Genomic DNA, 18,543 nt, shown 5'->3' with positions numbered 1-18,543 from the left:
GCACATGGATGGACAATACATACTCAGACCTAACACTGGTGTAAACAATGCTACAATGACTATCAGAGCTGTGATGCATAATGCCTGCTCAGGTATACCTACAAGGATATCAGTACACCTTCCTGTTGGCAGCTTGCTACTATTGCTCACTGCTATTATGTCACCCTGTGCATCAGAACCGTGTTAGCCTATTCCTGCATCAATGTGACAGATGACAGGAAGTGGCACAGGTTTCATCATATGCACAGGGTTTGTTGTAGGTTTGCCAGAGCCTGACATTGACCCTTCCAATTGGCATGTCTGTGTGAGTGTGTGTGTGTGTGTGTGTGTGTGTGTGTGTGTGTGTGTGTGTGTGTGTGTGTGAGGGACAACAGTACTGCATGGGCCAATGTTGATGTAATGTGTGCGTGTATGTGTGAGCCCTAGTTGTATGGTAAATGTGTGTGTGTCTGCATGCACACAACTCCACCTTGTGGCTGCCATATATGGGCGGTTGTGGGACAGCCACAGACTGTACCTGCTAGGCCATACAGATCACTGTCTCTGGCCATGGACACCGTACCTGTGCCTAGCAGGGGTGCTACAGGCAGTATCGGGTACCAGCCCTGACTGGATGCTATCATCAGATGCAGAGGTATGATGACTGGACCCATGTCTGTGCTGGGACTGGCCAGCGCCACGTGCATGTGGTCTAGTAGGACGGTCAATGGACAGGCCAGCCCCAGCATTGCTGGGGCTGGTACTGCCACTACGGGAGAGGCTGTGATCTGTGGTCCATCCACGACGAATGCCAGCTGATGCTGTTGCTGGCATGCATCAGCGTCGGCCTCTCATCCTTCCCGCACGGTCCTGGCTCATGGCTAAAACATTGTGGAGGACATCTAATGCCTCCCTCCAATGGCTATCAATGACCTCGGTGTAATTCCAGATGGCACCGGCAAGGTCATGGATGCTGTCATTGATAGCAGTGTAATGGGCCCTCTGCGCCCTTAGTCCCTGTTGGGTGTACCATTCCATATGTGCCTGTGCCTACATTACAGCCTGGAACATACTGGAGGTTGTAATACCTCCAGGGGCACATCTGCCAGGTGCAATACGACCAGTGGTGCTCCCCCGAGAACCCCTGGACATCTGGCTATGTGGTACCATTCTGGTAGAACGGCTATGGCTGTTGTGAGGGGATGCACGTGCCATAGGTACCACACTCTCCTGGTCAATGCCAACTGTATGCTGTCCCTCAGCTATGGCCATTGGTGACGAAGGATGTATTGGCAGTATGAGTGTGCGCATAGATGGGGTTGACTGCTGTGTACTGTCGATTGGTGGACCAACGACAGACTCTGTCAGACCTTCCTGTGCCACAATACATGTCTCATCATCTCCACTATTAGTGGAGGTGACATCAGGTTCCCTGCTACACTCAGCCATGCCTAACACAGCACCTGTGGAAGGAAGACAGGAAACGCACTTTACAATCTGTACATGATGTTAGCATACATGCACACATGCACACATGAATACATGCACACATGCACACATGAACACATGCACACATGCACACATGCACAGAAATACACTGCTCACCACAGCACATGCCCACACACACACACACACACACACACACACACACACACACACACACACACACACACACACCAGCAATCCAACACATACACAATAGTGGGTGATGGTGGGTGACAGTATCTCAAGGCAAACAGTCACCACACATGTGTCAACAGGCAGACCATGTGTTGCTCAACACCATGCAGTGCAAGTGTAGACAGCCCTTTCTAATGACATTAAACATGGCTTTGATGCATGTGTGTAGTTGTGCAGTGATTGGCTACACCCTGGAACACAATGTGTATAAGGACACTATATTGCTGTGCAAGTGTTATCTGCTCTGCAATGTCATGTGCACCATCACTCAATGGTGTACATACCATAACTGCATGTGTCATCTGTGTGACACATAGATTGACATGTGTGATGACAGTGTCTGTGTCTATATCACATAATAGTGGGCACAGGTGTAGCAAATGCATGCAAGGTACAGACATGGGATGAGTGGTGCATGTCGACGTGAAGGAATCCCAATGCACGACATGGACATTGCACAGTGGTTATGGTGCGTGGGGGACATATTGCAGATATGTTGTTGCCAGCCATGACATGACATGCTACATGAATGCAACATTAAACACCACACATAACAAATGCGTGTCATGTGACCTATACACCCAAAAGCATTCCAAGCCATATATGTGACACTCTATACAGATGGCGGCTGTTGTGCAAAATGTGTATACTAGCATATGTAAGCACACACACAACATGCTATGCATGGTGTGTATAGGTGCATATGTTTGCACACACTGGACAATGAGGTGCACAGCAAAGACTGCTATGTGTAGTACTGAGGTCACTGTAACTGGATGGGGTGTAGTATCATGTGCCATCATCATCATCATACATCTTGTGGTCACTCACGGCTACTACCACCACCTAGCATGCTGTACCTGAACTGCAGTGCCGTGGATACATTCACTATTACACAGCCACATTGTACATGTTTGTATGAGGTGCCCAGTAGGGAGCATTGCCTAACATGACTGTGTTATGTGTTGAAGACTGCTGCACAGCCCCATGATAGGCCTCTACCCCTGAGGTACATCATGTGTGTGTGGATGACATGTGGGATACTGACATGTGACTATACAGTGGGTGTGTGGTTATGCCATATGTAGCATGACTTTGTGTATTGCATGTGATAAATGTCTTATGTTGTGTACAGGTGTTGCAACTATGCCTATCAAATGTGCAGTACAGGGTTGCCACAACTGTGTGTCATGCTCTGTGTATTGCATGTCATTGAGGGAGCTACTGACGTTACTGAGCTGTGCAACGTCTCACAGCAAACATGCACAGCATGCATTATGCGTAGGTGTGTTATGTGTACATGGCCTACATCTCAGCTGTGACATGCATATTTCATTACCAACATTGCACGTATAATACACTCACCAGCATGGATCGGCTGCCCTGCCGTCACACCAGAGAGACCTACGAGAATATGATAGGGTTCATCAGTGGCCACAACTGTGGCATTGCTACAGTGGGTATGCTAAACTTCAGTACAACAACAGTCAACAGTCACAGGTGTAGGGATATTATACAAACTATCCGTATTGCACAACAGTAGGCTTCGGAACTGCTAAACACAAAGTACACATGTTACATACACATAATCTAACAATACAGTTAACTGTAGTCTACAGAAAGGGCACATTACCTGCTTGCTCCAGGTGGATGTGCTGGGTGGCTCCGGCCTCCATTACAACACATGTCATAGTTTGCCGTAGCTGTTGTCCAGGAGCCACCACGCTTAGGAGCAGCTCCTCCGCTTTGGTGGGGGGGGGGATTTATGGCCATCCCACCACCTGTGGCAAGCTGCTGTCTTTGGATATCAGATGCATGCCGCCGGACTTGTCTAATTAAATCACTGCAGTGATGGCGTACCTGCTCATATGTCCAGTTATGCATGCCTATGTCATTTACCCGACTAACAAGCTCTTGCCACAGTGCAGTCCGCTCCTGTTGGTGCTGGCTGGTTCTGGAGAACAGCATGGTGTACTGCTGCAAAAGGCTGTTGACTATCACCTCTTCCTCTTGTGCAGTGTAAGCCGGATTACATTGGTGGGCCATCTGGCTGAAAAAGATATGAACAATTTGTGTGAGAGTGTCCTGTGGCACACTTTACACCTTTACCCACAGATATCACTTTACTGACATATATACCATCCTATTGTCTGTCAGTGGTTACACACATTCACTAACACTTGTTGGTTCTCAGGCCACAACTAACTAACACTGCCTGGCAGACTCTATATATAACACCACTATACAACAGTACCCAACACACTGTTTGTGACACATTGCACTACCTCAAGACAGGGGTGTATATCACACCAATGCACGAACAGAGATGTCATCCATTGCAATGGATGTAAAGTACAGGTACAGTAGTACCAATCAAACACCCTAGTCATTGATGCCATAGCCCTGCCTAACAGATGTGTCCAGTTGTTACTATAGGTGGCATACTGCTGTAACAGACTATAGATGTTGCTGGATATACACGTCAACCCTGTAACACACATACATTTGCAGCCATTGTACAGGCATAATCACACAGATATCTGGCAAACATACAACGCACCACTGTATGCCAACACAGATGAGCATTACCTGTGTACCATATGGTGCTGTGTACCACTACTTACACAGCCTTATGCCTGCAGTCTGTCCTCTGTGCAGACTACAGGAAACACACATGACAGTGTTTCCAAGCAATGTGAATGCCCACCATACTGTGCTGTTTAGCCCTATAGCTTCAGGTAGTACTACAGTTCGTATTGGTGATGGATTCACCTGCAGTACCACTCACTAAGCATGCATGTATTGCTTTAGCCTACAATGAGACACCACATTCATCAATGGAGAACTATGTCACATCATATACCATAGTACTATGTCTGCCTAACAGTACATTACACATCAGTTGCTGTCCTCACAGCTAAGTTAGGCACTACCATGTCAGATACAACATCATACTATGCTATCATACATTTTCACACCTTGCACACATTCAGCGTTACACTCATTCATCCTCACATAGCAGCTATTGCATTAAGTACATGTGTGAGCACATAGTGTCATAGGTAGGTGATATGCTATTGGCCCTAGGGCCTACGGCAGCCTAGACATATGCTACCCTGGCCTTTGACACACATGTACCTTGATTTCACTTGCCCCTGCCAACCTGAACCACAGAGGTGTTTCCTGGGGTGTATTAACAATCTCCCACACAATCATCAGGGTTATTTATAACAATTGCTAAGGAGGAGCATTGTTTCCTATTGCTATGTGGTCTATTCCGGTGTATGGCATATGTTTGAGATGGGAACCTATCCCTCCAGCATGTGCTGTTTAGTGAGCTGACAAGGCTTAGGGCCCTAGAGCGTGTAACTCCGAGGGGTTGTGCTATGTTGCCATGGTGGTTGTCACCAAGCTATGGGTGTGACATACCTCTGTATATCCGGCAGAGGTAACCTCTGTGTGGCCAGTATGCAATACAGTGTAGTTGTGGTTTTGTGAGTCAGTCTGCATAGGGAATCTGTTTGCAGACAGTATTACCCTTTGGGAGGTCTGTCTGTGGCCTGTTCACCTGGTTTAGTTGTCATGTGAAGTACATACCACACAGGGCATTGTGATGAGTAAAGGGGAACCCTACCCTATACTGCCATAGATGACACACCTGTTGTCATGACACATACCACACAGACAGATTACAGGTGTAGTGTGGCACTGTCTTCATCACAGTGGAGGTTATTGTCCACCTGTGTCCCATGTTCGCTTATCACACCTTCACTGTTAGGTAGATCTCTGCCTATGTGTTAGTTAATGGGTACACTGTTTTGTAAAGGTGGAATGGCACTGCAGTATCAACACTTGTCTACAGTCGATGCCTTGTTCACCACACACCTATTGCGGTACATATGACCCCGTGTCTCTGTGTCTCTCTCTCTCACTCTAGATGTATATATATATATATATATATATATATATATATATATATATATATATATATATATATATATATATATATATATATATATATATATATATATATAGATATATATATATATATTATGTATATGCCTATCTATACACATACATGTACACATCCATTGCTGTACACATGGCCGTACATATAGGCACATGTACAGTCCACCTTTCATGGTGGGGATCTCACTTATGCGACAGTTGTGGGATGTACAGGTATGTGATTACATTGCACAGTGTTGTGCAGAATGCATGTGGGTGTCCTCAGCCCTTGTAGCATTAGCAGGCCTCACTGTCTGTAACACATCAGATCTGACATATCTGTCCCACAGCATTTAACCACCACATGATATATATCAACACTACCATAGCTGGCCTTAGGCATAGGCCTACTGGGCGGCCACCTAGGGCGCCGCTTTAGCAGGGGTGTTTTTCCACTATTTTTGTGGACACAAGGATGGGGGCACCAGGAAGTGTGGTGGGGGGAGCCATGGGGCCCTTTTGCCTAGGGCACCAGTTGACCTAAGGCCACTCCACCGCACTGCATGCTGTCTTCTAGGCCACACACTATAACCTACATGGATATATGCAAATATCAACATTCAATCACAGATAGTAGTCCACCCTTCACTAACAATTGCAGTATGCCCCTTGCCCTATGCACATGTGGAGATACAGATAGATACATACTGCTGCCACACATGGATGATTTGCAGTGTGTGTGGAGTACTCTTCGGGAACATCTACAACATGCCAACACATACATTTGAGTTACATACCTTGCCTTTGTATTTACCTACTCCATGTGATATGGTTTTGTATCTTTTTTATTTTTTTGGCTGGTTTGATGTGGATATTTGCCCTCTATTTCACCTTAGTTTTTTTTATTTTTGGCTGGTTTGCTTTGGGTTTTTGCCCTCTATTTCAGCTTCAGTCTCTGTTTCTGTCTCTCTCACTCTCTCTCTCTCACTCTCTGTCTCACGACACCTGCAATGATACAACTGCATGTGTGGACTACAGGTACAGCCTGCTTTTCTTGGTATCTGCACTTGTGCATGTGACAGCCTCTGCACCAATCACTGCCCACCATTCAGTAATTGCATGCAGCCTGCTGTTTGGTGATTGCATTACTCACAGTGATTGCAGCCCACTGCTATAAAATGCTAGGTTAGGTAGGCATAGCCCTTTCAGATTTCAAAGGTGGGGCCCATTCTTGTTTGCTCTGGACACCGTTGTCAGTCTGAAGGTTGGTATGTATCTCTTATCTGATGCTAGGGTTGTAGCCAGTTATATGCATGTTGTATTCATACATGGGAGTATGTACATTTTTCTCACTTACACAATTAACTGCCATACAAATGTGGTTATTGCACTGTATTCCTGTGGCCAGTGTTTATCCTGGTCTGATACTGTGTGGTGTTTGTAAGGTGCTACTGTAACATTATTCCCTGCTAGGATGGCTGGTTCCCCTTTCACAGTCATGTCATGCAATTCCACAACCACTGCTGGTAAAGACACACAGAAAAGGGTTTGTGTTATACCATTCCTAATTTCCATTTACATTCCCTCATTGTAATGCATGATATATTTATTTCAGAACCAAGTTATTTGTATATCTGCTGTGGCTTAGTGATAATTCATGCAGTCTGTTGTGTCAATGGTCTGGGGTTCGAGACTGATAGAGGTTTTTTTATTTTGCTGCTCGGCAGAACAAGGGCCCTGCCATAGAGTGACTAAGGCACTTTTAAGCAGTAGTAAGTGGGTTTGCGTGGGTTTGTACGATGCTTAGCTATGCTTAGCTAAGCGCACACATGCGCACACTCGCTTAATCCTGCTTACTACTGCTTAAAAGTGCTTACTCCCGCTAACCCCCGCTATAATTTCTTTTAAAGAAAAGAAAATGGGGAGATAGCAAAGTGGTGAAAAAGGGGGCACAGAGAGGGAAAGACAGTAGGAAAATAAGATCGGGATGTGCAGGAAGGGTGTAGGGAAGGCCCACAGCTGCCCATTTCTTTAACAGCAACAGCTGTGCATATGTTGAAAATTTGGAGTGAGATTTGAAACCTTCCACCCCTGAAAGAGAGGTGAGGACAACATAGTTTGTTGTACTGCCAATTAGAATTATCAGTGTACATGTCCAATAGGCATGTGTGTGAAATGGGAAGGTATGTATGGGGTGTAATTTTTTTTCGGGTACAGATTGCCCTTTTTTTTTTTTTTTTTCAGGGGAGAGTGGTAAGTGAGGTAGAGGAAGTAGGCATATTTGGTGAGGTAGGTTGGGTAGGTAAACAGACAAGACAAACAAGACGCATACAGGGGCGGAGTATGACACATGGGGTGGGTAAACACAATTGACTGGGATGGATGTATGGAAATCGCAAGCCCATGAGCCCACAGATGGTAACAGTGGGACTGATATCCCCACCCATGGGCAGTCACCACTGGACCTTCACAGACCCAAGGGGTCGTTGTGCTGGGGGCTGCATAGGTGGGGCAGGCTCACCCGTGAGTCGAGCCACTCTCGCCTCGAGCTGGCATAGGGGATCAGCAACTAAACGCTGGATTTCCCTACGCACCACAACCCGGACCCTTCGGAGTGTGACAGGAAGCCCTTCTCCAACCACGCTTGCAGGGGGGGCGAGCCCCAACCCCTGCAGCGCTTCCACCCTAAGGTGGCACAGGACCTACAGAGGAGGATGGCCCAGGCTGGGAACCAGACCTGCTGGTGCCAGGTGCAACTGCCAGCTGAGGTGGGACAGGTGGATCCACTGGGACCGGTCTTCCCATACATTCTGTGATTAGGTGTTTTTAATTACAACATAGACAACAGCATTCCAAGTTAGTTGTAACAGCATGCAGTAATATTCCCATTAACCCAACACACCAGGGTTACAACAGTTGAACAGCAAGCATAACACATGCATGTATTGAATGACAGTGGACATTCCAACAGCATGCAGGAATGATTGGTGGCAACAGGCCACCAAGATTGTGGTGTGGGGACATGCATCAAAGTAGGTGCAGATTTAAATAACAATAGGACATATGTCCCAACAAATGTTAAGAGATTACACATACCCACTGAGGTGTAGAATTGCATTGTTTATGCACATGGAGTAGGGTGTAAAAAGAAACCTCCATTAACATCTTATTAGTACTTTAACTGTACACTACATTCCTATTGACTGCAGGTGTATATCCCCTACATGTATTCTTACACTGAGCAACATGCATTTGATTGCATTATGGGTTTTGCTACTTCATAATATACCTGGCCTATATCTGACATGGTAACTGTCCAGGATGCAGATGTTATTGCTGCATACTTGTATTAAATTGATTTGTTTATGTATGTGCACATCTGGATGTGTTCACATTGGCTTTTTCACTTGTTTTCTACACAAACCTACTTTTCAGGCAACACACTTAAGTTTCTGGGGAGCACCTTGACAGGCAACTTGTGTGCCAGATTTACCTATGCATGTCAGCCATTTCACAACTGTTTAGGACTGTTGCATACTTCACAACTACTGGCACTTCCTTCATCCACTTTATATGGGACTGCACTACTGGGGTTGCCAGCACTTACTACAACAGAGTAACATTTCTTCACTGCAAGGGTTCAACAACATTTCTGAATAACTGGCACATACACACTGCAAGTATTATACTTTTCTTATTTACATTAAAACTCTTTTCTACAGGATTTCTCCTGTATTTGACATTACACTGCATACAGTAGACATATTCAGGTAATGTTATACCTTTATTGATAGGTTACAAGAATGTTTTACAGGCTCACTCACATTTTACCTATGGCAGTGCATGAAGAGATAGTATTCCAGACATGTTTTTGCTTTATTCATGGGTTACTACACTCTATTGCTGCCTATCTGACTTATGATATGTAACAGTACATGCAGATGATTTATTCAGGGAATGAATGTTTTATACTTCACAGCTACTGCCAGTTCCTTCATCCACTTCCTATGGGACTGCACAACTGTGGGTTGACAGCAGCTAATACAACAGTACTAGTTATTATTTCAAGGGTACAACAACATTTCAAAGTAAGTGTCACAGACACACTCCAAATTTTATACCTTTATTAATTACATTGAAAACTCTTTTCTACAAGCTCTCTCCTTTACTTGTTATTGCAGTGCATATGGAAGACATATTCAGGACATATACCTTTCTTGATGGGTTACAACACTCTTTTTCAGGCCTGCTCAATTATATGTTATGTCAATACATGCAGGGATAGTATTCCAGAATTATTTTAGCTTGATTGGTGGGTTAGTACACTCAATTTCTGGCTCACTGACATTTGTTATATAACAGTACATGCAGAGGATTTAATCAGGACATTTTATTGCTGTATTATTGGGCTTTAACACTTTTCTCATGCTCACTCACATATATCATGTAACAATACATGCAGAATATTTACTAACCTGCCTGGTGGTGCAGCCCTAGCAGCCTATCTGCATAGGCTTGCAGATTCATAGTGCATGCACCTGCAGCTGTGGAGTAAATAAAGGGATATTGAGACATTCCTATCCATTATTTAGACTATCTTAGCTTATCTTACATACTGCATTCCATGGCTACCTACTTAGTAGTAGGGCATCCCGCATTTGACAGGCCTCCTGGATCCACTGGTTCAGAAGGTCCTGCTTCTGCCTCTTCAGGTCTGCATGGTGGTGACTGACCTGCTCACCAGTCCGAGGGATGCCTGTGGCACTGGTGAGTTTATGAGCCAACCGGTTCCAAGCCTCCACCTTATACTCTGTTCCTTGGAAATGGCCCTGCAGCAGTTGAGTCTCATGCTGATGGACTAGGAGCCAAACCATATATCTTGACTCCTCGATGCCCCAGTGTTGCGCTCAAAAGTGTGTACCCTCTCCAACACCAGACATTTTAACTGCTGATAGGAGCTACAATCAGATATGGCGAGTATTCCCGCCTATGCGGCTTAAATATGCCGCATTTCCCGCACTTTTCTGTGATTGGCCATTTTTGAATATTCTTGGCTGACTGCAGACATGCTTAGCAATGGTTAAGCAAACATTTATTACTATATATAAGTTAACAGTGGATGTTTTTCCTAAGCTGTCGTGGCTTAGTGGTTCATTACTTTGATTATGGTGCACAGTGTCCTGGGTTCAAACCTTATCATTGTATTTTATTTTACTGCTGTCCAGACAAGTTAGGGGGCGTGGCTGTGTGTAAGCAACTTTGCTCTACGTTGCTCCACATTGCCCGATGGGGCGCTGGTTGGCGTGGCGCACACCTACGCGCAAACCGATTGTGCTGGGTAAAGAGCTATTTAGCTTTGGGCAACTACATTGCGCTGGGTAAAGCACGAGTTAGCTAGGGGCAACTACACTGCGCTGGGTGAAGCGTGAGTTAGCTAGGGGCAACTATATTGCGCTGGGTGAAGCGCTGCTTAACTGCGGGCAATTTATATTGGGATCCTTTAAAATATTTATTTTATTCTCTGATACATTGGCCATTTCACTGCTTTTTAGTTATGTTTAAACATATATATGTTGGGTATTATTCCATATACTGATTTAAAAAATAAATACGAAAGGGAGTGGTGGGACTTGAACCGTGAATGCCTTTTCTTAATGTGAACGCTCTAACATTACGCTATTGCTATTTCGCATGATTTGCATAAACATTCTTTCTTATGCTCTTCCATGTGAGAATTGCTGACTGTAGCTAAGCAATGGGCACACACACACACGCGCAAATACGGGCAGCTATTTTGGGTATTTAAAAAAAAAATTATGGTTATGCTTTTTAGATGTGTGATGGGGGTTTACATTATCAGGCAGTGAGGTGTTGGGTGCAGGGCCATTTGAGTGGACTCGCTCTTGTTTATTTACTTTATTTTTAAACACTTGCAGGGGCATGGACATTTGGACTGCTCGGCAGTCGGACATGCCCCCTGCTTTCTTACACGGTCCTTGTAGGACTTACGGTTGGGTCAGCATGCCCTCATGTATATTCATGGCACGCTGATGTCATGCCATTCAACTGCAGCCTCCAAGTAAGACTTATTAAGTCTTACCCGGAGGATTTGTGAATCCGGGGGTCGGTGCTCTCTCTGGATGGTTGGTTTGTAGAATCAGGCACAGAAAGTGCAGCTATCCCGAACACTGTGTACCAGATAATATCTACCTGTCATTCAAAGTCTGCTTTTATATTCTGGGGCTATACAAATGAGATCAGCACCATAAACAGGCTGTTGTGTAAAGTTCAGAAAACAAGCAATCTGATGCACAGAAGTCTCAAAGAAGGGTGCTAGCTTTTATGAATAAATCTCTACTGACTTTGTTTAAAGTCTCGCTGTTTCATTCTACAATACCTGACATGGCCTGCCTCACACACCTTCGTTATATAGGAATGTCATGTTCCCAGCCACATGCTCATGATGTCTACAACCTAAATGCATTACATTCCATGTCCACATACGTATACATATGAATACATATGCAGGCAGTCACCCCCCCATCCCCAACACACACACAATACATTGGGGGAGTGCTTATTATTTCATTCTGTTGTTAGATTACATTTAAACAAAGCCTTTTGAATATTTTAACTGTATTTGCTAATTTCTGCTCAGTTTAATTGGCCTAGTATTTTATGGCCATTTTATGGCATGGCTGTGGTAGTTATCTTGTGGCAGAAGGTAATATTTATAATATTCTGAGTACTAAGTCCCTTTGTCTTTGTTATAAATTGTTCTGAAATTGGATACTTGTTTTTTCTTGCTTGCTATATATTGCTTATATTGTATGTCATTGCTCACCTTTTGGCTAGGTGCCTTGGCTTGAGCAACTTAGCCAGTACTCAATCCAGATTGTGGCTTATTCCCAATGGATTTTACTCTTTTTGTTTCTGCTACAGCACCTGGGATTATTTTTTTTTTTCTTAGAATTTAATTGTCATTTTTAATTTAAAAAGAACTGCTTGTTTTTATTGCATTGTTAGACAGAGTTTCTGAGAGGCAGCCAAGACAAAAGGAAATGTCCAGGTCATTGCTGACTTCATAATGAGACATATAAATACTCTACTCACCAAGCTTAGCAAAGATAGGATAATGGTGCAGTGCATCTCAGAAGCCTGGATACAAGACATGTCTATGGCTTTCAAATATCTGTGCCCAGATTCTCATATGAAATGGTGCTGTCTGTGGGTCTGAATAACTAAAGATGCACATCCCTGGATTATATGAAGTACAAGGCAGAACTTTCAGTCTATCCACAAATGTATATATATGAATACAGAAACAGAGACATCAAGATGTCCAAGGCTGATATGAAGTTAATCTTCAGCATCCTACCTTTAAAAGAATGATGACTCAGTATAAATAAAAAAGACCAATGACTTCAAAAATTTGTTAAGCTACTCCTGTCATTTTAGGGAGGTCTGCACCTTTCATCTCAGGAGTTCTGCATGTTGTTCAGGACTTTTTCTTTCCTCATAGTGCCAGTTTTAGGCAATGTAAACCCACTCCATCTAATATCTTACCAAATCAAAGCAGGACAGTTTATATTAGAAGCTAAATAAGAATCTGCCCTCATTAGAAGACTTCTCAACCCCAAAAAAATTACCACTACCATGTTTTGCAGTTTCAGTTACCTCTCTGCTCACTGGGATATTTAAACTACTAACAATAAATGCACTCAAAGCTTCCTAGACATGGATAATGCAAACTCATTACACCATAATGTATGCTCCCCTCCAAGAGCATTAGATTATGAAATATGCTGGGCATTATCATTATACTCATATCACAATTATATTGTGCACTGATAATTTTCACCCTGATTGTTCAAATCGGACAATCAAACAGCAGTCTTCACTATTAGACCCCAGATGAAAACATGCACAGACCCTATCAACTTCAGAGAGTTGTCCAAGTCAAGTTTTGTTAATATCAGTATCTATATCTACAAACACACACACACACACACACGCACGCACGCACGCACGCACACACACACACACACACACACACACACACACACACACACACACACATATATATACAAATATGCATGTGTATCTGCATCTGTGTTTTGCCCATTTACAAAATATTTGCAAAATATAGTGTGCATAATTGTAACTGTCAGAAAAATGTGTGCATTTTTTAAATAATGTCATAAGCAGTTTTCGTACACTCCTTTTAGCTTTCATTGTGAAGGTACTCACTACTTTCCAGAAATGGATACCTTAAATCTTCCTTTCATTTATGCTTTTTGATGTATGTGTGTGTGTTTATATATATATATATATATATATATATATATATATATATATATATATGCATATAGGTCTACTTTACATGATCAAACTTTCAAATATTCAACTTTCATATGGCTGAGACCATATGATCAAACATTTAAAAATTTGAACATGTTAAAAAAATAATAAAACAAACAAAAAAATAAACTAACCATTTCTAGCAGGGGGCATGCCACCCCTGCACCCCTCATACCACCCATTATTTAAATAAACCAACTTCGAGATCACACTACATTGTGGAAAAGGGAAATCTTCCCATTCCACACTGTATGGAGATCTCCATTCAAACTGTTCAAACTTTTAAAAGTTCGATCATATGGCCTCAGCCACATGAAAGTCGAGCTTTTAAATGTTTGATCATCTGAAGGAGACCCATATACACACATACATATATGCGCATACATACATATACATAAATAGAGACAGATGATCAGAGACAAGCAATAGTCTAGCTACTTTATCCATGCTGGACATTTTAAGCCCAGCTAATTTCCCTTTTGGTATTTGATTTAATCTATCCAATTTAGTGCTAGATTGGTCTTTCCCATCAGAATGATTGATAACTATACCTCTCAACTGTCTATATTTTCACAGAATGTCAATATTTTTGCCTCATATATTTTGGTCCATTTCTCATAAAATGTGTGTTTTTCTGACAAATAATTGAGAATTGAAGTCACTGAATAGTGACAGACATTGGAGTTTCTGGCTTTATATTCTTCATAAAATACATGTTAATGAAAAACATTTTATTCTAGCAACTTTCTAAGTTTAAAAAAAATAATAAACAGTGATCGAAAAAGGTAGGCTATGAACTCCACACAGGACAATAAGGACTCATCCAGAATGAAACAAGTATTTTAATTAGATGTAGCACTTTCTTCCACTAACACTGTAGACTTTATCAGAATCTAATAACACTCTTTTAAACAACCTTTATATAAGAAAAATAGTCTTTAAAGGTGTGTTCACAACTACAGATTACAACCCATAATTGTTTTTAAAGGGAAATATACTCTGAACACATGCCTCATAAAAATTAAGTCAGATGACAAAGAATAAAACAAAAAAAATTAATGTGAACATTAAAAGATTGTAAAAAAAGTATTTGTCACTTCATTTAAAAACTTTTAAACCAACAGAATAGTCTTTAAATCTAACCTGTAATAAAATAAATATTAAAACAACTTAACAATTTCCTAAGTTCTAACACAGGGTTTATAGCTATATTGTCATTGATTCCAAGGGCGGGGGGTTGTAGCATTAAGCAGTAACTGCCATTTCACCTCTTTTTCTTGCAATAATATCATAGCATTACCACCCCTTGGATTGGTATTTAGAATTTCTAAAATAGCAAATTTAAAAGTTTTCCACTTGAACTGATTGCTAGATGTTTAAATAGGGCATTACTGTTATTTTGTTTTTTTACCTGATAAAAATGTTCATATATTCTGTTCTTAAGAGCTCTGTCAGCTTTCCCAACATAAAAAGCCGGTCATGTCATACACTTGGCTAGATATAATAGCTGCATCGTAAAACAATTTACCCTCTGAAGTTCTGTTAATATTGTCAAGTATTAAGTGCCCTACTTCTAAAATAGCAGAACATTTGTTTACCCCTAAGACATCTTCTAGTACCCCCTTCATTCCTTTTGTTTCTGGACTTGGTGAAGTTCTGACCTATTTTGAAATTATTTTTTAGATCCACCCCCATTTTGTATACAAAACTTAGTTTCTCACCCAACAATTTGTAAACATCCCCATCGCATCTTAAAATATTCCATTTTTTGTGAATATACTTCTGATCTGTTAAACATAAGGGCTATATTCTAAAACTAAGACCCTACTAAAGTCCTGTCCTTTGGGGATGTTTTCTGGGGTTTCTAACCCTACACCCAATAGAGGCTTATATTTAGAACCCAATTGGGACTTCACATAATTAGTAACGTCATTGACCATAGATAGGGGGTATCTTCTTTCCAAAAACATATTTGCTAGAAGTTCTTTAATAATGTCTTCATATTTTGAAGTCAATCATGTGGCCCTAATAAATTGTCCTTTAAGAATACTTTTTTTCTGACAAAATGGGTGACAGCTAGTGTATTATAAATAGGAATTACTGAATGTTGATTTGCAAAATATTTTAGATTGGAATCCAGTCTCAGAATGGGATATGTAGGTGTCTAAAAAGGAAATACCTTCACAATTAAAAGTGTGAGTGAACTTTTAAAAATCACTAGTGATAGTGAATTATTTAACAAAGTCTTCTATTCCAGTAATAGCCCTTTTCTATAACACAAAAAAATGTCATCCAAAAAACGGACATAGCACCTGATGTTAAAAAATTTACTATTGAAAACATGTTTGGTTTCCTAATCTAAAAGCACAAGGTTTGCAAAAATGGGGGGACAAGAGGCCCCCATATCTACCCCTTTTGTTTTCCTAAAATATTCTCCCTCAAAGTATATACAATTACAATCCAATACTGTGGTTAAGAATTCAAAAATTAATTGTGTTCTGTCCCAATCAAGGTTTGAAAATTTGTTAATGCTATTACAAAAACTTTCATGACCTTCAACTTTGGGAATTGAAGAGAATAGGTATATAACATCTATTGTTAGACAAATTAAATCTTTTTCCCATAAACTATCTTTTAAATGGCTCAAGAAATCCCAAGAGTATTTTAATAAATATTCTACCTTCCCATAGGTGTGTTTTAACCATTTATCAATAACACCATAAGGAAAGGAATTGGATTTGCTTCCAGATATAATGGGATGAAAAGGGGGATCAGAAACATTTTTGTGTATTTTGGGGACTCCAAAGATAGTAGCTATAACCAGATTCTCTACTTTTAAAAAATTGTAAATGTTATAAGTTATTATTTAGTCTATTAAATATTCCTCTAAATTTAAATCCATCTTGTGGTAAGCTATATTAATTTTGTTTATTGAAATTGCTTCATTAGTCCCCGTATTGTTTAAGATGTCATATATTTTGTTTAAATATTCCATTGTCTCATATAGGACTATGCCCCCTCCTTTGTTGGATTTCATAACATAAATGTAATTATTACATACTTCTTGAAGTGTGTCCCATTCTTTTTTAGTTAAATTGTATTTGTTTCTAATTTTCAAATGCTTAGGCTTACCTTAAACTTATATAAATCTTCAGTGATTACTTTCTCTAACACAGCTAATGTTGGGAGTAGGGGAGGGTTGAAACTACTTTTTTTCTTTATTATCTGTCTGTCTTTTTCCATTTTTCTATCCTTAAAGAATATAGCTGTTAAGTTTTCACAGTTATAATTTTGTTTCCACTAAGGTGTCTACTAATTTAATGGTTGTAGTAGGAACAAATTTCATCCATTTGGAAAACAAGGAAAAGTGGTATTTGGTTACCCTCACATCCATATAGCTATAAATGTTGAAATTCCTATATGAATAAATCACCTGTTGACTGTTAATTATTTCCAGTACATCTCCTTATTTCCTGTTCACTTGTTCGCCTTTCCACCTTGTTTGATATATTTCCTGCCCAGCGTACCAATTTGCCTTTTTGTTGTTCCATGATCTCTGTTTTGTCCAATCTGAAAATGTTGGGGGCAATATCTTTTACTATTGTTTTGGTACCATGTTTTCCTTTATTTCCCTCACTGTTCTCTTGCTTAAAATGCCCTGACTGTTTTTCATTACTATGACCATTCTTCCATGAATAAGCAACCTCATTTCTGTATTGTTATAAATCATGTTCTATTTTCTTGACTTTCTTAAAAAATACTTTCTCACATTTTTTATTTACAAGTGTAAATTGTTTGCAATATAAGTTCTCCTATTGGGGGAATCCCAAATCATTAGTAATATCCACGCTGATTTTATTAAATACTTCTATCAAGGCACTTAGTTTCTTATCATAAATTTTAAATTTGCTATTTGGAAATTTTAAATTCCAATCCAAGAGGTGGTAATGTTAAGATATTATTGGAAGAAAAAGAGGTGAAATAGTAGTTATTGCTTAATGCTACAACCCCCCTGGAATCAGTGACAATATATCTATAAACCCTGTGTTAGAACTCAGGAAATAGTTAAGTTGTTTTAATATTTATTTTATTACAAGTTAGATTTAAAGACTATTCTGTTGGTTTAAAAGTTTTTAAATGAAGTGACAAATACCTTTTTACAGTCTTTTATTGTTCACATTAATCATTTTTCATTTTATTCTTTGCCATCTGACTTAATTGTTATGAGGCATGTGTTCAGGGTATTTTGCCCTTTAACCAACACAATTATGGTCCGGCAATCTGTAGGTGAGAACACACCCGAAAGGACTATTTTTCTTACATAAAGGTTGCTTTAAAGAGTATTTTTAGATTCTGATGAAGTCCACTAAGTTAGTGGATGAAAGCACTAAATCTAATTAAAATATTTGCTTCATTCTGGATGGGTCTTTATTTTCCTGTGTGGAGTTCATAGCCTACCTTGTGTGATCACTGTTTTTATTGTTCTCAGTTGGTCTTATCACTGACGCTTTTGGTTTTGAACTTTCTAAGTTTACAAGAGCAACATTTGAAATTTGCCCTTGATTTTGGGCCTTT

The sequence above is a fragment of the Protopterus annectens genome, chromosome 2.part0, assembly GCF_019279795.1.
Source record: "Protopterus annectens isolate FY-2018-M chromosome 2.part0, PAN1.0, whole genome shotgun sequence".
Taxonomy (NCBI): domain Eukaryota; kingdom Metazoa; phylum Chordata; order Ceratodontiformes; family Protopteridae; genus Protopterus; species Protopterus annectens.
The sequence above is the reverse complement of the archived record's forward strand: the minus strand, read 5'-3'. Positions refer to the sequence as shown.